Source organism: Rousettus aegyptiacus, unplaced genomic scaffold (assembly GCF_014176215.1).
Source record: "Rousettus aegyptiacus isolate mRouAeg1 unplaced genomic scaffold, mRouAeg1.p scaffold_m13_p_1, whole genome shotgun sequence".
NCBI classification, from domain to species: domain Eukaryota; kingdom Metazoa; phylum Chordata; class Mammalia; order Chiroptera; family Pteropodidae; genus Rousettus; species Rousettus aegyptiacus.
The window spans coordinates 104,154,669-104,177,431 of NW_023416284.1; the positions used below are offsets into that span (position 1 = coordinate 104,154,669).

Sequence of the window (22,763 nt, forward strand, 5' to 3'; positions counted from 1 at the left end):
CCACACAGTTGGAGTCCTTCCTTGGGACTGGCAACATGTGCACCATGCCCTACTTCCTCATAATTGATAACTGGTGCATGGAAATGTTTAATAAAAAAAACTATAATTTTCTTGATTATTAATCACAGAGTATGACAAACTATCTGAGGAAACCCTAGTATAGGGTCTTAGTTAAAGTAAGTGCTTAATAAACATTGCTGATGAACTAAAACTGTGAATGAGTAGTTATGACAATATTCCATTGTATAATTTACATTCCAAGTCAGAAGTATTCTAAAGAACTGATTTTTAAAAAGTCATGTGAATGGAGAAATTATACTAGATTTTTAAAAATAAATGGTAGTCTTATTAGGAAACTGGTAGAGTTTACTCCAGTAGTTAATTCCTCCAACATAAACGTTCCTTTACCAATTCGGGACCATGTTTAAAATAAACTCAAATTTTTTCCTATCTCATGATATGGCAACTCAATTCCCCCAGATGTTTTACCTCAGAAACATAACTAGAAAACCAGTATTTCTCACCTACTCTACTGCTAACATCTTAGTCTACATCATCACCAATTATCTCTTGAAATAATGGAAAGCTCATATTTGGCCCTGCTGTTTCTATGTTGCTGTTTTTTCTCTATTCTTCCTAAACTGGATATATTATCATATATATCATGTCATGTTTTCCTAAACTCTAAACTCCAATGTTCTTACTAATATCTACACAGGCCTATACAATAGTGACTTTGGCTAAACCTTGGACTCCAATCCCAATTACCTTCTCACACACTATGCTCTGAACTTCTTGATGTTTTTGAATACTTCAAGCTAAGTCCTCCATCTAGGCTTTTCACTTGTTCTTTCCTCTACCTGGAATGTTCCTTCCACTCTATCTCCTAATCAACACTGCCTATCACGTACAAAGTAAATATCAGATACTGATTTAAAAATATTTTCTAACCACTTTATACCAAACACTGTGCCTGGGCACTGATAATGCAAATATAATCTTAACCTTTAAATCCTTTATGTCCTAGTAATAGAGATGAATTATGTAAATAACAGCAGAAATGGGTAGATTAACAAATGCTGGAAATCACTGAATAAATGAATTTGTAAAATGTAAATCATTTACTTGATGAAGTGTTTGAGGAATTATGAGATGACAGCTAAATTTTACATTAGAAATTAAGATTGGATTCATGAAAGATACATTTGTATAGTATTTCATTCATAACTATATAACTTCACTCGGCGATCAGCAGTGTTGTGATTTCCCCCAAATAACGATCCTTGAGAAGGCATGAGCACATTCTGTATTCAAGTGATATATTAACAGTATGATTTCAACATATATCTGTTTGGTCTCATGATTTGAACATTAAGCTTCTTGAGGGACAAAGTTTTAGAATCAGTGACAATTTGTTTTATCACAAAGCCCTTATAAGTAAGATCACGGCTGACAACTGATATCCTTTGGGTGTTTCTTTGCTCCAAAAAGAGGATACTTAATAAAGTGATTTATAAATAGTTGTAGAATTATTATGTTTGTACTTATTATAATAAAATGTATTTGAATTTTATGCTACACAGGCTATCAGCATGGCAATTAGGACTGCAGACTTTGTTGTCGGAATGCCTACATTTGAATCCTGGTTCTGCCACCCTTGATTATTTGTGTGACACTGAGTGACTGTCTCAGCAACTATGAGTCTCAGTTCCTTATCTGCACAGTAGTGATGACAGTATTTTTTGCCTTGTAAGCTTTTCCAGTTAAGATAATGCAATTATAGTCTTAGATCAGTGCTTTATTTAGTGTTTGTTCGATAATTGGTTGGGCATTTGTTAACACTTATTTGTTTTATGATAACTGACATTTAAGGGAGAGAAGTGCTCAGATATGTTCTAGGGATAAGAAAATAATGTCTGACTTGTTTAACACTCTATCTTTTATACTTAGTACCTTTATTACCTTTGTATTTTCTATTAAATAAATGAATGAGTGAATATATAGTTAGAGATTCAAAAATGAAAAAGAAAATCCTGATTTTTAATAATTCATAGTCCAGTGAAGTGCTTTTCAGATTATTCTGACCTGGAACCAAGGCAGCAAAGCTCAGGAATTAGGACCTAATTATGGACTGTAACTGAAACAGAAATAGAAAAGCAGCAGAGGGTACAGGTTAAGGCACATTCCAAAGACTCCAGTATCATTAAAGGATGGGAGCTAAAAGATACTCCAGATACCACAAGACCCAAGCAAAAGTGAGTCCCCTTAAGTGTGTAGCCTTGTCCATGGAAGTGGAGAGATTTATCTTGAAAACCTTCCTTTTGCTATCATAAGTCTAAAAATTTTAAATCAGGTTTAGGTATAGTTGGTTTTCTAGCTGAGGACAGGTGATATATTGACTGATCACTCTGATATACCTACAAAAACACCAAATGAGACTGGAAAGAAAAGTTGAGGAAAGAGAAAATAGAAATCAAAGAAATGCAAATATTCTTTCAAATGTGTAAACCGTGTCCAGGAATGATAATCAACCATTGTTTGGGGTTCATTTTAACTGGAACAATAAAGAAAGAGATCCACTAGTGCTCACAACTATAGGATGCAACAGAGTTACCTTACATGAATATCATTTACAAGGAGAAATCTGGCTGTTGCAATCCTATTCCACTGCTGATGAAAACTTTTATACTTGTGCATGGACATATGATAGCAATACAAACCATCCTCTGCTGGCTATGGCTAGATCTGGAGGCAAATTTTGTGTAATTAATCCCATAGCAATGCAATGCATAAAGCGCTATTTTGGCCATGAAATTGCTACCGATGAGCTGAAATTCCACCCAGGAGATTCAAATCTTCTCTCCTCAGTCAATCAAGGTCATACTTTACGATTACAGAATATCTAAATGGACACTCTTGTGGCAATATACGGAGGTGTAGAAGAGCACAGAGATGAAATTCTAAGTGCTGATTATAATCTTCTGGGTAAAAAAAAAAAATGTCATGTGGTATGAATCACTCTCTAAAACTTTGGAAGATCAATTCAAAGAGAATGATTAATTAATGCAACTAAGGACATTTATGAGTATAACTCAAATAAAACAGACCATTTATTTCTCAGAAAATTCACTTTCTTGACTTTTCTATCAGGGATAGACATAGGAATTCTGTTAATTGTGTGTGATGGTTAGGTGATTTAAAACTTTTCATTTTACATTCCCAGCAGAAATGTATGAAAGATCAAGTGTCTCAGAATCTTTGCCAGCATTTGTCTTTAAAAAACACACACACACACACACACACACACAAAAAAAAACAAAAACAAAAACAATGTGTGCTGGAAACCTGGCAAAATGGAGGATGATATAGATAAAATTAAACCAAGTAAGTTTAATCTGACTGTTCTTGGGCTATTTGCTTACAGCCAGTGTGAAATTTGGTACGTGAGGTTTTCTATGTATTTCTGGTAAAAGATGCTTGTATTGGGCAATCAACTTGGCACATTTTATTTTTGGAATTTAGAAGATCTTCATAAAGCCACATGTAAAACACTGACTCATAAATGTGGTGCTATTTGACAAACCAGTTTTAACAGGGATAGCCATACTCTTGCAGCTGTTTATGTGATACCTGTTTTTGGCACTGGGGCCAACTTTGATAAAATACCTTTGCCTAATCAAAATTAGTGTGTTTTCAGTGTACAATAGAATTCATGTATCTTGCTAGTAAGTGCACAGAGAACATTTAGAGTTGTCTCTCAGCATTCAATCAGGCTGAGCTGAATGTAGTGATGTTTACTTGTTTATACTCTTTGTACTCTCTCCTGTTCAGCCTCCAGTACTTTTAATACAAATTTATTTTTATTAAAAAAAAAAGAGCTTCTGGATTGATGAACATATGGAGATTTGGGGAGAGAGGTGCACCCGGACAGGGCATGGAAGCTCTGTACCTATTCCCCCATACTTTGACCTCTGTATCTCCTCCTGAGTTATTATTTATAATAAACTAGTAATCTAGAAAATTACTCGAACCCAAGGAGGTGGTCACTGGAACATCTAATCCATAGCCGATCTGTCAGAAGCACAGGTGACAACTTGGACTTGGTACTGGTGCCTGACATTGATGGTGGTGTGTGTGTGTGTGTGTGTGTGTGTGTGTCATGATACTGAAATATTAACCTCTGGACTCTGATGCTATTTTGGGGTAGAGAGTGTTAGAACTCAGTTGACTATATAGGATACCCACCTGGTGTTGAGTTACTGGACATGTAGGGGAAGCCCTACACATGCGAACATTGGAATTGGTACTAGAAACTTTAGCTTCTTTACCTTTCCCAGCTGTAGCTGGTGACCTTGACTATCATCAGCAACTTTAACCCACTCCTGCCTCACTCCTAAAATCAAGAATAACACATTCTTTGTCTATGGTATTCACCTACTCATATACATTTCCCCCTTTAATAGAATTGTTACCATGACTACTGTACTATTTAAAAAGTTTCAAGAAACAGTTTTGCTGCCTCTTAGAGATCACCTAGCATGGAGTCTTGTCCAACCAATAGTAAGTACAAAATAAATGTTTGTTAGTCGACTAAGCAGGTATTTATTGAATGCATACTCTGTACATGTACATAGCAAGTACAGTATAAGACCTGAAAATGAAAATAAAGACCTTTTCCTTCTTTGTATACCTAAAAATATGTAGGTATAAATTTTTGGACATTGATGAACATGTGATGAATCAACTGAAAATAGAATACAAACAAATAAATAAATAAACAAACAAACAGATCCTCACACTTATAAAGCTAGCAAGTGGTTAATGGAAGTTCCAAATAAGTCATGTATACTGGGTTTTTTACTGTGCTTTGTGGCAAGTACATAGAATATTATATTTGTATGCCAGATAATATTTAACCTTTTCTAGGATGGACCTCTAACTCATATTTAGCACATTGGGAATCTCTCACTCAAGACCTATGAATAAGGAAAATATTTGAAATAGTCTAGAACTGTCATAGGATATGCAGAACAAGAAGGCATAATAGTTATGTCCCATAAAATATACTTTGACAAATTATCAGAAGCAGATGCATTTAGGTATTTTCAGAAATACTTTAAAAAGTTATGTTAGTGATATTCAAGTGTGTCAACCAAAAGCAGGTTGGAACTAAAGTGATGAAAGTGAGGTATTTGCTTTGGGCACAAAATCTATAGTCTCCAAACTCAGTAATCAAGATAAATAATATTTACTACAATATTTTTCAAATCAAAATTAATGTAAAAAAATCACGATGAACAAATATCATACTTTAATTAAAGATGAGATCCTACTTTTTTCTTACATACCCTTACCTCATTCACCTCAACCTAATCCTAGTCCTGGTTCCAATAAAACTTTGTTTATAAAAGCAGACAGTGGAATCCTGGGCTATAGTTTATCAATTTTTTTTTCTAATATATTGCATAAATATTATTTATCTTGATTACTGAGTTTTCGGTGTCCCTTAAATCTTGTACCTGACACTAGTGTTTTGCTTGTCTCACTGGTCTCACCCTAGTTGGACTGGCCCTGAAAGATCATAAATAATGTCCTCAGTATATTCTGCTCTTTAAGCTTTACCACTAGACTCGAAAATAATTAAATATATATATATATATATATATATATATATATATATATTCCACTAATGTAGGTCAGGATTTGGCAAGACATGGCCTGAGCTATAGTGCAAAACCAGCCTACCATCTATTTTTATAAATAAATATATTTTTATGGGAATGTAGCCACACCCATTCATTTAAGTATTGTCTATGCATACTTTATGTTGCAACAGCTTAGATGAGCAGTGGCAGAGACCATATATGCCACAAAATATAAAATATTTACTGTCTGACCCTTTACAGAAAACATTTGCAAACAATGTTAACCACTGAAGATGCAACTAAATTTTAAATTCTATTAGTCTCTTTATCTAATATAATTCTAATGTCATTATATCTTAATATAAATTGTTCTGGACAAAAAGAGTCATAAACAACTTTCAGGTTATCATGCCCTCTTTTCTTCCATTCCCAATATAACTGGACAATTAAATCCAAATCTCCTGGGGAAGGTGGGAGAATCTAACCTTCATGTTAGGGTTAGGGTAACACTGGTTGCTCAAGTGTGATTTTAAAGTCATGTTTTCTTTTCTTAACATTCCTTGCACAAGGCTCTCCATCAAAGGCTGTTAGCCTTCATTGTGTTTGTCTGAAGTAGAGCTACTGATGATGAATTTTTTTCCTTCAGCTACTTTAGCTAAGTAGGCCAGAAATTGAAATGATGGGAACAAGGCCAATTTCTGTTCTATGAAAAATGCTTTAACCAACTGATAGACTATGTAATTTCCCCTTCCCCTTGTGTAGTCTACAGTAATTTTACATGTGCTTTCCTGATTGGATAGCAATGGGAGTATAAAATTATAGACTACTTTATAAATATTTGATCATTCTTTTGATGTCATTTAATTCCCTTATCATTGGATTCAATGGTAAAACAAATACTAAAACTCAACAGAAAATGTGCTAAACCAGTCTCTAGCTACCTTACTATGGCAGTGTATAGCAGAGATCAAGCATCTTGACAAAAAGGAAAAGAATTATATTTAAAAAATATGCTTATTAAAGGCTAAAATACCTTTCATTTAAAAAATATTTTCACAAAACAATGGTCACCTTCATTTTATAGAGGTTCTTCCTCTGTGCTCTAAACATAGAAAACACAGAGTCAGAATCCAAACTCCTTTGTTAATAATCCTAACCTTAATTCTCTAAATCTTAATCTATGACTGAGCCATGGATACTGTGGGGGAAAAAATGGTGTTGACAAACTATCTATGTCCATTCAGCTGTTATAAAAGAATAACATCAACTAGGTGGCTTTGGAAAATACACCAATCAGACAACATTTCATTTAATGAGAGAGTGGTTTATGCTCCCATCTCCCAGGCCCAGGTAAGCAGGCTTTGGACTCCATTCCAAAAAAGATACAGGGCATCTGATTCTCCAAAAAGGCATCCTACATCTCACCTGGAAGGGCAATGGGTATTCATTGGTCACAAAAAGCAAAATATTTTTTCACTTGCATTGTCTAATTTGAGGTGTGTAATCCCATATCTCTTCTAAAATAGTGCTACTTCTCTAATAATTAAAAATTGTTTTATAACATACTTAGTACCAGTGACCACCAATAACTAGAGGATTATTTGTTACTTTTTAAGTGTGGCATAAGTCAATCTTTATTTGTTCAAGATCTGCTAATAAGTGCTTACATCTCTAGGACTGACTCTTGGTCATGCACGAGCCCAGTAGTTTAGATTAACTGATCCACACTCAAAACATTACAACAGCTAAACCTGAAGTGGTTCTTTCCCTCTTTATTCATTCTGCCAATCTCTCAATTATTTTCTCCTTTCTTCTCCCTCCCTGTTTCTCTCTCCCTCTTTCCTATCTTTCTTCTAATTGGTCCCTTTGAATTCCTCCATTTTATTTTCTTGCTACCTTCATCCAAACTTTATATTTGAGTAGTGTTCTTTCTTCATCTCTTTTTCCTTCTACTTTCCATGTTACTAGCTGCATCTTTATAATTCTTTTTTCAATGTCCTAATTAATGAAAATTAAATAAATGTCTTCATTCTCTTCCTTCCTACAATTAACATTTAATAATCACTACTAAACAACACATACACACACAAACACATATACACAACAATAACATTAAAATCAGTCTTTGGAACTCACATTTGAATGTTCCTCCTTCCTCTCTACCACCACTTAAAAATCCCTATATGAAATCAGAGCCAGGAAAAATGTCAGGACGCTCTGAGGGGGAAGAGATAGAACCTGTGAGACCACAGTTAGGAATTATACTTTTCAGAAGTAATGTTCAATTCCATTTCAGTTGTATCCAAAAACACTTTCTATACTTTCTATACATTTATTCCTAGAAATGGTGAATTTTAAATTCTCTTTTGAAAATGCTAGTTGATACATTTCATGCTAAATTATATTACCTTAAAGCAAGATCTTTAATTGTTGCTTCTTGCTCTTAATTTTGGAAATATAACTCAGATATTTTAAATCTTTATTATATTACACATTTAAGCAATTTTCTACCCCAAATTAGAGAAATGATTTTTTACTGGTTGTAAACTTTAGCAAAAGACGAGGTATTGACCTTACCTAATTGTCAGTCTCTTTGCAACACAACAATGCATAAGAAAGGTAAATAAAACATAGAAGATGCATAAAGGCCCTAAGGATAACAGCCTGGGAACATACATAGAGTCATTTATAATTATCGTATTAATAAAATGCACTAAGCCTGTTTGGAGACATTTTCAGTGCTCTTTGTTTTTTTTCTATATTCAATTAGTCAACAAATTCTATTGTGTCCACTTAGCAATTCCTCTTGCACTAACTTCCATCTTTTTTACTGCTACTTTAGTAGTTTTACTTCAAACTCCTACAGTCTTTTTAAAAAATAATGTATTAACCTATAAATGAGAGCAAAGCCTCACCATTCTTGTTCATTTTACCCAGTCAAGACAGCTATAGCTCTAAAACATTTAAAATATTTACAGTTCACACATATAAACACACACACACAATTAGGTGACTACTTGAATTCCTTACTTTAGTATTTTTTCTCCCAATCTAATTCTAAAATTTAGTTAATTTAGCAAGTATCTTTGAGCACCACTATGTATCGGGGCTGAGGACATAATGGTAAACACAGAGAGACAGGAGGCTCACTCTATGGACCTTATTTCTAGAGAAAGAAGTCATAATTTCACATGCTGGAAAGAACATGGTATGTAATGCTCTGAGATTATCTATAAGAGAGATTATATATCCAAGGACATCAAGAAAGCCTTTCTTAGCAAAATGATACCAGAGCTCAGGTGGGAACAATTGATAGAGGTTAAATTGATGAAGAGGACTGTGTGCACTCTAGGCAGTGGAAAAAGGGAGCCAAAGCCCCATGGCACAAGGTACTTGAGGACAAGAGATGTTAAAACTCCCTTGGAATGGAGAGAGCAAGGGTAGGTGGGACATAGTGGAGGCTAGAGAGGTAGGCAAGGAACTGCCTCAGAGACCGTGTTAAGGATGTTTGGTTCAGATTAAGGGGCAGATGGTGGAGTATCCATTAGGAAACAATTGCAGATAAGGAGCTAGGACCAATGTCTTGGTTTCTGATAGTAAACATTAAAAAAAAAAATAAAACAATTCAATAGAATATGCATTCAGTAGGAAATAAAAGGTCTGCAGAATATAGAAAATAAAATTTGCAGAACTTGGTAATAGATTGGATATAGAAGGTGAAAGAGAAGGAAGAGTTAAAAATGACTCAGGTATCTGGCTAGCACAACTAGAGGAATAAGGAAGCTTTGTTTTGAGAAACAAAACAATTCGATCAGATTTGTAAGAAAAAAATCCTGAGTGTTAAGATGGACGAACTGAGTGTGAGCTACCCCTGAGTTAACCAAGGAGACATAATATGTTTGCTGTTAGACTTAGGAACTTTTTAACGTAAATTCTTACTATACGTCCACATACTATAAACTAATCCTATGGGGATGTTTCCTGTTGCCTGGACTTACCATGACTCTTCCTAGCAAAATGTTATCACACTTACCAAAATTCTATTTGCATTCCAGTCCTTTATAAATACACTAATGAATATTTTGCATGTCTATAATCTATAATCTGTCGGATACTGGGTTTGCAGCAAGTGTTTGAAATTAATCATGTATTTTCCTCCCAAACAAAAAACTTTTTAACATAGGAGTGTGTAAGACTATGTCATCAGCAGTGGATAAAAATCTCCCTACTGAAGAACTCTTCTTGGCATGCTACTACTGGTCCCTGGTAAGATGTGAGACTCTCGACCATGAGACATAAGTAAACATGTGGCTGGAAATACTCATCATGAAATGTCTCATCAAGATTATTGAGTCATAAAGTCAGGCAGGCTCAGTAACAATCTATTTTAAGATGAAAGAGATGCATTCAGGCTTGAGCACAAAAGGACTAGAAGACATGAGCAAACTGCTTAAGTAGTAGTCCAAACCTCTCTTCCATTGTTGTACAAACACTCCTCTCTCATTTTATGCATATAGTTAGTTATATATGAGATCTCATATAACCACTTAAAGAAGAATTTAAAATCCCAGTTTTTTATAGAAAAAAACTGGCTCAGAATGTGACTGCAAGCTAAAAATAAAAGGTGGCCATTCAGGGCTAAAAGATAGTGATAAGAAAATCTTCCCAAAAGGGAAGATATTTTGGTAATATAACATCTGATCATCCACCTTGTAATGAAAGAGAAATAACTCAAGTTTGTATATATACAAAATCATGAGCAATGGAGAAGCTCCCAGCTAGCTGTGCATAGACACATAAATAAAAGTATTTAAAGAATGAGAATTAAGAAACTCAGAATAATTCATGAGGGTGGTAATAAGATAGAAGTGTGAAAATTTTGTTTCACGCATTAATGGCACCAGAGAGCATCTTCTCGGAGACAGGCACTAAACTAGGTAGAAAAAATGACACAGCCAATTGATATCAGCTCACATGAATGAAGTGGCCACAGTGTCAGAGGAGGCTATTTGTGGACCTAGCAGCATGGACTTCCAATTACCAAAGATAATCTAGTTACTGACACATCCAAATTTCTAATCGGCCAGCAATAGGGACTGATCCTATGTTCCCAACATGGCACCATTCCTCAGAACACCAACAAGCCACTTAGTGGCAAATTAACTACACTGGGCCCTTTCCATTTGAGAAAGACCTACAGTTCATTCTTAAAGAAATATATACATATACATTCCAGATATGGGGTTGTCTTTACTGTCTTCTGGGCTTCATCCAACATAACTATCTGCAGTCTTCAGAAGTGTGTAATCTACTAGATTGGAATACCATATAATATCACAAAAAACTATGGAAACCACTTTACAGAAAAGGAAATGCAGGGTGGCTCATGACAACAGAATCCACTGATCATATTACATAATCGAAACCCAAAAGCCACTGACCTACCAGAGCATTTGAAGGGCTTGCCAAAGGAGTAGCTGGGAAACTATACTCTGCAAATACAGATATGCTACCTCTGAGGATGAAATATATTAATTGAATAAAAAATACCTATACATTTCCTATAAGAATACTCTGATCCAGGATCAAGAGATGCAAGCAGACTGGCCCCAATTACTATCAATCACAGGGAACATGAACACACTTGAGGGTTTTCTGCTTCCTATCCCAGTAAGTGTCTAAGCTCTGCAGAATTAGAGGAGACCCCAAAAGAGGCACATTTTTGCTACTGAATTATACATTTTGATTTATCTGGATAATTTTGGCTCTTTGTATATAAGGCCCAGCAGAAGAGGAGATATCATTTTCAATGAACAATTGACATCGATCATCTGTAGGAAACAGGGGTCCTTGGATAAAAAGAGGGCAAGAAGAAATGCATGTGAAATCAACTAGTTGCTTCTTTACTCTAACCTGCCCAATTATGCCTATAAATGGACAAATACAGCAAACTCAGTCTGAAAATATGATCACGAGAGAATTGGGCTACAGAAGCATTGAAGGTCTGAATAATGAGGAAAGCCCCAGATGCCAGCAAAATGGTAGTTAAGAGTGAAGGGAACCTATAAGGGATAGGATAAAGAGAAACAATGATTACCGATTATGGCCTTGAGATCAACTGCAATAGAGGCTATTATTTGTTCCATTTACTTCTCCCTTCTAAGGTTCCTTTTAAGTAAAGAGGCCCTTTTAGGAAAAAGGTTCCTTTTAGGACTACCAAAGAAGCTGGCCCTGAATGTGCTGGAGAAGTGGATCTGTGAAGAGTAGATGCTGATAGATACACAATACACTTCTGGGTTCCCCTTTAACAAAGGACTTGGTGCCGAACACAAGGACTGAAGTGAAAACACTGCCTTCAGCTGCCAGATCCTGCAGTACCTGCCCCAGATGCAAAGAGCTGACTCACCCAGGGTCCTGTACAAAGCCCAGCTCCATAGCTCCTCACCTGGTTGCCTGATGTTTTGGGGGGCCTACTTCACTGATCAATTTTCTGCTTTGTCAAATCTTGCTTTCTGCACTTTCTCTTCCTAGGATTAAGCCTTAGAAAATACCTTTCACAACAAGCTTCCTTGACATCTATTCCTAGAGTATGCAACTTTATACAGGATCTCATTAGCTTCTCAGTGAACCATTTTGATAAAATGTGTTTATTTTAGCTAATACAATCATGTATTTTTTTTTTTTACTTTGAAAATGTAAAACTCAACACATCTTGAAATGATATTCACAGCACGATGGAAGGAAGGGAAGCATGTGCATAAATTAAAAGTCAAATGTAATGGACAAACTTCCTCAGATTCAAAAATCCTCTTCATCCAAATGCTTAATATCTTCTAAGAATAAATTTTGGGTGTTGTAAACATAAAAAAGTTTAAGCAGGCATGTCACCACTAAACCTGTAGTGCTGTTCATGATTCTTACACCTAGGAAGCTAAGAACCATGAGGATCGGTTCAGTCACAGAGCAGGCCTGTCTGCATTTCTCATGTTTCCAAAAAGAAAAATAAAGTTTGACCGAATTTTTCTGCTTCAAAGTCTCCACTGTTATCAAAGTTAAATATAATCCTTAACATACTTTATTTTATTAAGGTAAAATAAAGATCTGAGAATTAAATGGTCATTACCAATGTAAAATGAGCCATGAATCTAAACCCTTAGAGAAAAAGGCTTACTGGAAAAAATTGAGAATTCAGATAAATTTCAGTGGATTTTTAGCAATACAATCAGGCACTATTAACTCTACCAAAACAAAACAAAAAACACTGCTTTTTTATGATACTATTAATAAAAGAACTTAGATTTAACTTCAGGGACTGTTCTTAAGGCAAACTGTAGTTCACATATGAGTCACTTCATGCATCATAATTTTAGGGTCACTTTCCCAAGTTGAGAAATAATCTGTGTTCTACAACTCAGATTATGTTATTAAAACAGGCATACCACTGTGAAATAAAACACCATTTTTATACAATAATTTGGTTGAGCCTCTTAAACTTTTTTTGCTAGCTCATTCCAGTCAGAATATATATATATATTTTTAGAAAAAAAGAGACTCACAGTACTAAAGATGAAGAAGCTGAATGGGTGGAACAAAAGGGAAGAATTATTTAATACTTGGGTATTTTAGATTTCCATTTCTGGTATAGTAATGTATTAGACCCCATGAAAGATCATACTCCTTAAAGCTTCTGATAATACTGGATGAAATAATATATAATGAATGTTTTGGGCACACACTGTTGGAAATGATAAATAATTCACAAGAACCAAAAACAACCACACAAAGAAAAGAACACCAAACCTTTGATGAGATTGCAGCAATAGCCACAGCTGTGAGACCCTGAGAAAACAACGCAATGAAGTCATGTTCAGACTCCTGACCCAGAGAAACTGTGAGATAATATATTAGATGTTTAAGCCCCTAAAAAATATGAAAACTATTTTAAAAAATTAATCATAATAAAATTATCAGTTTTTAAAGATACAGATAAAATTCTTTGAACATATGTAAAAAAAAAAAAAAAATCTAAGTCACTAACAAGGCTAACAATATTCTTCCATAGGAAAATTTCACCTAAAACAAGTACCTACTATTAAAGAAGTGTGAGTCATGTGGTATGAATTGGGCCTTTCCCCAAATGATATACAAGGAAACTTTGTTCTTGACATGAAGGCAAAGGTTTTTGAATATATAAGAACTCAGGGAATATTTCTCCTTTGATATAATCTTAAAGAAAATACTACAAAATAATTTCAGCCAGTTTGAATGTTCTGAAAAAAATGCGTCTTTCACAAGGAATACTCAAAAAAAAAAAAAAAAAAAAGAAGAACCTGTAAGGTTTATGAAGAAACTATAAAATACTTATAAAAGTAAATTAGGAAAATATGTTCTTGCACAAAATGAGAAAAGCTTAAGCTATTAAAATGAATTAATAAATTTGACTATACTAAAATAAATTCTATGCTACAAATTGAAAGACATTTGAAAATTATATAGCTCTCGAGGCATTTGTACCAAAACAAAACTGAAATTTTTGTAAATCATTAGGAAACAAAATAAACATTTTTCTAAAATGAGATAAGAATTTCTATGCACTTCATAGAAAACATGAATGGCTAATAAACGTTAAAAGATGATCTATTTTATAAGTGATCAAGAAAATGCATATTAAGGCCACAATGATATACTTTTCCATTCCTTTCACTTCAACCAAAACTACAAGTCAGATATTACTAATTTTACAGAAGAATATGGGAAAAAAATAGTGAATTTTATTCACTACTGATGTGAGGAAAAACTTTAGTTTATAAAAGAAATTCTTCTTAGCCATTTTGCTTTTTTGTTCTTTGCTTACTATTTAATTAAAAAAAAAAATTAAAACCAGGCCATAATAACACTTGTATGCTGTATAATTCAGATGGTGTGATAAATAAAAATTTTAGGCCTATCTGTGATTGCTTAATCCCAAATAGCTTTTTAATTTGCAATTAACAAGATCTATTCTACATACAGAAATATACATTTTCAAATGTGCAAAGAAACCATACAACATGTGAATGGACAGATGTGATTTTTTTCACATGTGGAATCTAATTCCTTTTGGGTTTGGTTTCTCTACAAGAAAAAAGCACTATCCTTGTTAATATATGTGCCTAATTCTCAATGGCCCAAATTCCGTGACACACCTCCATCAGGTAGTGGCATCTATTCCCCTTCCCCTCGTGTCTAGGCTTGCCTCTAATGCTTTACCAACAGAGTACAGCATCATGATTTTATGGGAGTTTCTGAACTGGAAACTTCCATCTTGGTCTCTTGTCATCCTGAGATTCTGTATTAGATGTCCAATTACACGTCAGGAAAAGCCATGGAGAGAGGTGCTCAGACAATATGAAAATAGAGAGTAATCCAACGAAGCCCAGTCTTCCAAACATCTCCACCAAGTTGGCAGGCAAGATAAATAAACGTGTCTTAGAATCTTGAACGACCCCAGCCATCAGCAGAAGATCACTCAGTAACCCCAACCAGCGAAAGAGCAGAAGAATCACTCAGCGGAGTGTTTTCTAAATTCCTGACCCACACATCATGATAGATAATAAAATGATTGTTGCTTTAAGCCACTATGTGTCAGAATAGTTTTTTTTATAAAGTGCTGGATAATGAGAATATTTACTTCAGTTTATTTAGATTTTAGTTTTTAAAGTAAAAATGGGAATTAACTATGAAACTCCATATTCTATGGTAAATACAGTCTTTCAAAATTGATAAATTATCCCTTATAAATGTAATGAAAAAAATTTTTGATAACTCACTTATTTAACAGTTTTTGGGGCTGCATTTTGTGCTGGGTGTTGGAGGTACAATACCAAACAATAGTTCCTACTCTCAGAGAGCTTACATTCTATTTGGTAAGAAATACTAAAGAACAAGTCAACAAATTTATTTCAAGGAATGATAAATAGTATGAAGAAAACGGATATGAATCTAAGAAGGCAATAGAAAAGTATTAATTTACATATAGCAGTTGGGAAAGTCTTCCATAAGATAGTGGCATTTGACAAGAAAATAAGCAAGTGTGTTTTAAGAGGAACAGTATAGTACTGGCCAGATTCTTGATGGAGAAAGAAATCAAGTGGGGAACTAAAGGGTAATCAGTCGTGTTATATTTATTGAGAATTCGAGTGGTCCAAGTAGAGGGTAAGATTAGACAGGTACCAATTCATGCGAAATATTTAACCATGGTAAGCTAAATGGTGAGGTGTTTTTGTTTTGGGTTTTTTTGTTTTAGTTTTTTATGGGTAATAAATGGCCATTGGGATTACACAGCTCCCAAATATTTTAAGATAACGTTTGACAATACACTGAAAACAGATTGGAGAAACTTGTTATTTACTTACTATTTACTGAGTTATTCCCCCAAATCTTATAGAAATATTTATGCAAATGTGTATACAAATTGTGCAGAGTGCTGTGCAAGTCTCCATGGGGATTCCAAAAGGCTCATATTTCTTCTTTTATTAGCAATTTAGGAGAAGTAAGCAAAGAGACTAGGGTAATCTAAGAAATAATTAAAAGAAAATTCTCACCAAACTAGATTTTGAAAAATATTTTTCTTATGTTAGCTCAGTTGTAGAATATCACTGAAACAATGAGTCTCATATAGTATGATATAGTCTGCATTTGGGCAAAATATTGATGTATTGCTAAACGGATACAAGCAAGTGCACTGTGCAATGGGACACTCTCTAAAAACAAGCCATAATGTACATGAAAGGAAAAATGAGGTCTAAATCTCTTTAATGTATATTATGTGAATATGAGTGATTGGTATAATTAAATCAGTATCAACTTATAGATCAAATGTCATTTATTTTAAAAATTTTATTTACTCCCTTTTGATTTATAATATCTTAGCACAGCTTTCAGAATATAACCAAGTTACTAAATTACTTTTGAAATAATTTATCATTATCACAGTATGGAGTCTTCCAAACTATAAACATTATATATTCTTTAACTTAAGTAATCATTAACTTCTCCTAATAGTATTTTGTAGTTTCAGATCTAGATGTTATTTATACCAATCATTGGATTTCTACTCAAGTTTCTGATAATTATGAATATCTTTATTAAGATTCATTTTTAATTATCTATGCTAACATAAAAAATAATTTTTGTCTGATACTGAATCTAGTGGTCTTTTAAAATTGGCTATGAATTCTACTTAACTACGGTTTTGATTTTCTTCATGTACATTTACATGTGAATAATGACAATTTTATCTTTTACTTTTTCAGTCTTTATGCCTTTTATTCCTTTTCCTTGGTTAATTAAATTAACTAGTATCTCCATGTAATGCGGAGTAGCTGGCATTATTGTCTAAGTCTCAAACTCAGGAAATAACTTTTTTTTTACAACACCTTTTACCAAATTAGAAGCTCTTTTATGTTCCAAAGTTGTTAAGACTGATTACATATTAACATAAATCATGTACTTTTAAGTACTTTTTAATATTTGTGGCTACTTTTAAGCAATTAACTAAATAACTATTTTTAAATTTCTAACATGGTAAATATTATATAGATATTATATATATTTATATAATATTTATAGATATATAATATATATTATATATATATTAAATGTCAAAATAAATATATATATATTATATATAAATAAAAGTCTTTGAAGTCTTTATAATTTTTAAAAGACTAAAGGGGTCCTGAGATCAAAAACATTGAGACTTGCTATACTACTGTTTTCAGATAACAAACTAGTTTTATCGATTCATTATGTTGCCTTTTTTTTTTTTTGCTATTTAAGTATTTTGCTGAAATATACATTATTTCCTTTCTTCTATTTTCTTTAAGTATTTTATTTTTTTTTTCTCTAACTCCTTGGTATAGCTAACTAGGTTACTGATTATCAGCCTTTCTTCCTAGCCAGTACATGCATTTAAGAAAATACAGTTTAAGTATAACTTCAGCAATATCCAATATGTTTTATTATATCATTTTCATTATCATTCAGTTAAAAAATTTTCTAATTTTTATTGTGGCTTCTTTGTCTCATAGGTTATTATAAATAGATATTTTATTTCTAAAACTTTAGATGTCTTAAGGTAGAAGATTAAGTTTTTTATTTGAGATATTCTTTGTTAGTGTAGGTATTTACAGGTATAAATTTTCTTTAAGTACTATTTCTCTGCATCCCGTAAGTTTTCGCATATCATGCCTTCCTTCTCATTCATGTCAAAGTGTTATCTAATGTGTCTTGAGATTTCTTCTCTTACCCACTGATTATTAATTGTATGTTTAAGATATCTGTGAATTTTCCAATTTTTGTTGTTATTTTTCAGTGTCACTCCATTTTTATCTGAGAACATAGCTCATCGTTACTTGAGAACATTCTTTGTATGATTTCAACTTTTTAAAAATATATTAGGGCTGTTTTCATGGCCTAGTATGTTCTATCCTGGAGAATGTTCTATAAGCACTTGAGAAAAATCCTTGTAATATTTTTCTTGTTTCAATTTTTCACTATCATAAACAAAAAAGAAAGTTTTTGCCTTCATATTTTAAGTATATATTTTCATGTATAGATAAATATAGCTTAATACTTTTTATTTTGACATTTAAAAATATATTTATATTTTTCACAGTTTTAGTCATTTTTATTGAGAAATACATTTTTGATATTATTATTACTCTTTAGAAAATAATGTGTTTTCTCTGGCTAGTTTTTAACATTTTATCTTTGCTTTGTTTGGAGTAGTTTCTTTATGATGTGGTTAAGTTTGTATTTTTCCTTCTTGAGGGCTATAGTATTTTGTAAATTACTGGCTTGATGTCTTTTTACAGCCTTTTAAATAATCCATTATTTTTCTCTCTTTTCCTTCTTGAATTCCAGTATAAGTATGTAACACCTTTCTACTCTGTTCCATATATCTTTTACACTCTTTTAAAAATATTTTATTGTACATTCTCTCTTAATGAATAGATATAGATATATATTCTAGTATATTAATACTCTAGTCAGCTGTATCTAATCTGTTTATAATCCATTTATTATGCTCTTAATTTCAGGGATTTTCTTCAGTTCTATAAGATCCATTTAAATATATATACAGTTGACCATTGAACAATGTGGGAGTTAGGGACACTAATTCCCTATAAAGTCGAAAATCAGCTTTTGACTCCTCAAAAGCTTAAGTGTTCCTGGTATCCCCAGGAGATTGGTTGCAGGATTCCCAGGGATACCAAAATCTACAGATGTTCAAGTCCCCTACAAAAACTAGTGTAGATTAATGTATACACTTGGTCCTTCATATCTGTGGACCCCCAACCATGAATCGAAAAGTTATTTATTGAAAAAAACATGAATATAACTTGACCCACACAGTTCAAATTCATGTTGTTCAAGGGTCAAATGTGTATATGTGTGTGTACATATAAATAATACACTCCCGTGAAAATTTATTATTTTCTTGACTATATTGATCATGTCTTTCATAAAAGCCCATTTGATAATACCATAGTATATATTTTGTAGGAAGTGTTTTTTGGCTTGCCACATAATTTGGCGTTCTAGATAACACACAAAATTTGAGATTCTAAGTGATGTTATCCTTTTCCATAAATTAAATGTTATTTTATTCTGATAGGCAGTTAGGATGGAGGCCATAACCTTATTTCAACTTGTGATGGAGTACAGTCAAAGCTAGACATCAGTTTTTGTGAAGACTATGCTATTCCTCGTTACTTATTACTGCTGAGTGCAATCCTTCCAGGCTCCAGTCAACTGACTGACATGCTTTCAAGTTTCCTGCTGCTTGACAGATCCTGAAATCTAAGTTTATGCCCTAAGCTCTCTGGAATAGATAAATCTATTTATCTCTTCAGCCTCTTCTCTCCTGATTCTTGCCCAGCACCTAGACTGTTAGGGTCAGTTATTGGCAAATATGATGAAAAACTTCCCAGAATATTGGGCTCATTTTAGACTTTTCCTTCTTTAAGAATCCTCTATGCCCTAAGGTCCTCTATTTTTCTTCCATAGCTCTCTGATTCCTTCAAACATTTAAAAAAATATCCAAATGTGACGTTATTGTCTAAGTCTCAAACTCAAGTAATAACTTTTATTTATAACACCCTTTTGATGAAGGTGAGCTATGATTTTTTTAAAGTTCCCCAAATAATTCTACTATATAGTCTAGGTTGAAATTCATAATAAAGTATGTTCGATTACACAGGCCACAATCAAGTCTATGTAATCCTGTGATAGTTAATTTTAGGTGTCAACTGACTGGGCCATATGGTGCCTAGATATTTTGTTAAATGTTATTCTGGATGTCTCATTGTATTTGGATGAGAGTAATATGTAAATTAGACTGAGTAAAGCAGGTTATCCTCCATAATATGAGTGGGCCTCATCCAATCAGTTGAAGGCCTGAATAGAACAAAAAGGCTGACCCTTCCCCCAGAGAAAATATTTCACACTTGACACCCTTTGAACTGGGACAGCTGCTTATTCCTGCCTTCAAATCTGAACTGAAACAACTACACTACCTGGGCCTTGGGCCTTGGGCCTGACTTAAACACTGTCAACTCTCTGTGTTCTCAGGCCTTCAGACTCAGGCAAGAGATACACCACTGGCTCCCCTGGGTGTTCAGCTTGCCAACACACCCTGAAAATCTTGGCACTTGCCTGCATCCGCAATCATGTAAGCCAATTGCTTATAATCAATCAATCACTCTCCTATCGGTTTTGGTTTTCTGGAGACCACTGACTAAAACAATCTTTAAGTGAGTTACACAGTCTTGCATCTTAATTCCTTCTACTGTAGAAAGTCTTAGGTTCTTTGTATAAGAATTATTTAAGGTAAACACTGTATAATAGCTATCATATCACAAAAAATACATCTAATACACAATACTAACTTATACTTAGTTGTATATTTCTCTTTATCCAAATTTTACACAAGTATAGAGGTTCCTGTGGTTGTTGAACTTAGCAACAAAAAAACTGAGTATCTTTGCTTGTTATTCTTTCTTCCTAGATTTCTCTTTCCCCAAATATATGTTCGACTCACTTAAGTCTTTATGCAACTGTTCCCTTGTGTCTGTGGCCTTCCCTCATGAACCTCCCCATTCCTTCTTTCTTTCCCTGCTTTGTTTTTCTCACAATAGTTACAAACTTTTAAAATGCTCATAGCTTATTTATTTCATTTATTCCTTTCACAAAAACCCTAGTACAATGTAGCTTCATAAGCATCTTGTTTTATTTATTTTGTTTCTGTTTTGTTATCTACCTTCAATACCTCAATGTTTGTGCTTTTAGTAAGTGTTCGATACGTATTTGTTTAATGACTAAAACAATCTGGTAAGGAGGTTCTAGAAGATCTCAGGGATCTTCTACTGCACCAGCACGTGGAGAGAATGATTTCTTGACCTCATATAAAGAAAAGAGGAGAAGGGTAGTGACATTCAATCAGATTTGGAAGCTTAAAAGTCAGCTTTCATAGACATGGATGTGGGGTATATGATTTATTTATACACTCTCTGAAACAAGCAGACTGCTTGAAGGCTTGTAGGACTCTAAATGCTCAAAACTGCAAGGGTTATTTCTTTCTGAACACATTACAAATCAGTAAATTAAAAGAATCAATAAAGGACTGATATAAGGAGTACAACTTTTTGAAGAATTAAAAAACATGTATACTTGACATTTCTGAGATGATCACATGGAAACAACATCCAAGAGGGGATAAATTTTAAGATGGATATTAGAGCTTTGTGAAGCTACCAATTTCTTGGCAAGTGTTGTAAATCACTGATTTAAACACAATATATAATACTAATTTTCTATGTGTTTGCATACTATAAGTTCTAAAGAAAATTAAAGATTTGTTTTTTTCCTTCAAATTCCTTTGTATCATCATCATAATAACCTTCTTCATCATCATTGTAATCATAACTAACTCTATTAAGCATCACTATATTCCAAGACTGTGCTTACTGTTTATTATCTAATTTGTTCTCACAACCAGCCTGCATCTACAGATGTAAGAACCAAGATTTTAAATGACTGATTAAGTTCAAATAAAGAATCACGAATCTTATTACACTGTTATGGTTTGGAGCAGAAAGATGGCCTCTAAATAAAAACATGCCTTGAATTTCATTTTAATTGTGCATGTAATTAAATATGCTTTACTCCTCTCCTTGATTATTTATTCTGTTTTCAATAATAGTAATAAGAACAATAATAATAATAACCTGCCAAGACAACATGTAGTTATCAAGTATTTACTACATGCTAGAAAATGTAAGTGATAAAAGAAGTATCATACACAGTCCTTATCCTTAGAGATAAAAGAATAATTCAACTGAAATGCAAACATTAGTAAGTGGCAAATGAGTCTAGAAATGGGAGAAATCTCTATCGGTTACAATATTTACTGAAGTTATTATGGGGTAACAGGCTTTGTAGAATGAATAAAATATAAATAAGAAGAGAAGGCACGTTCTAATCAGTAGTGGCATATTTAGAAAATGGGTAAACCAGGTTTATGAAGCAGAGGGTAATTTTTTAAAACAGTAGGGCAGAAAATTGAGGTGAGTAGGTCAGAGGTACCTCAAAGGAGTTAGAAAACAAAATGAAACAAAATTGATTTGCCTATAAGTAATGGTTGAGGCATTAGAAATTTTTCTGTTGTAATAAATGGTAGATCTCTTTGGAGGGAGAAATTAGAGCAGGGAGATCACAGGCTGTAACTATACTCCAGAAGAGAATTTGTACAATCTTGTCAGGAAACTACAAATAGAAAGTAGTAAGAAGTATGGGAAGTCTTATTTAGTAGTTCATTTGGGCACATGGAATTCTGAAGTGGGTATTAGGAAAGGAGTATGGACTGAAAAAGGTGAGGTTGAGAAAACTGAGGGTATGATTACCAAGAAAAATGCTGGAGCTTTATGAAGCCACCAGTTCCTTCAAAAGTAATGTAGATCAGATTTATACATAATGTGCAGTACTAATTTTATGACTGCTTGAACTTATCGACATCACAGAAAACTAAAGATTTATTTCTCCCTTCTAATTCCTTTCAGGGTCAATATCATAATT

At 33.4% G+C, this 22,763-nt stretch overlaps 1 pseudogene; it reads left to right on the forward strand.

The window, feature by feature from the left end:
* The first annotated feature begins 2,210 nt into the window (after nucleotides 1–2,210).
* LOC107500952 lies at nucleotides 2,211–3,686 on the forward strand (annotated as a pseudogene).
* Nucleotides 3,687–22,763: the final 19,077 nt, after the last annotated feature.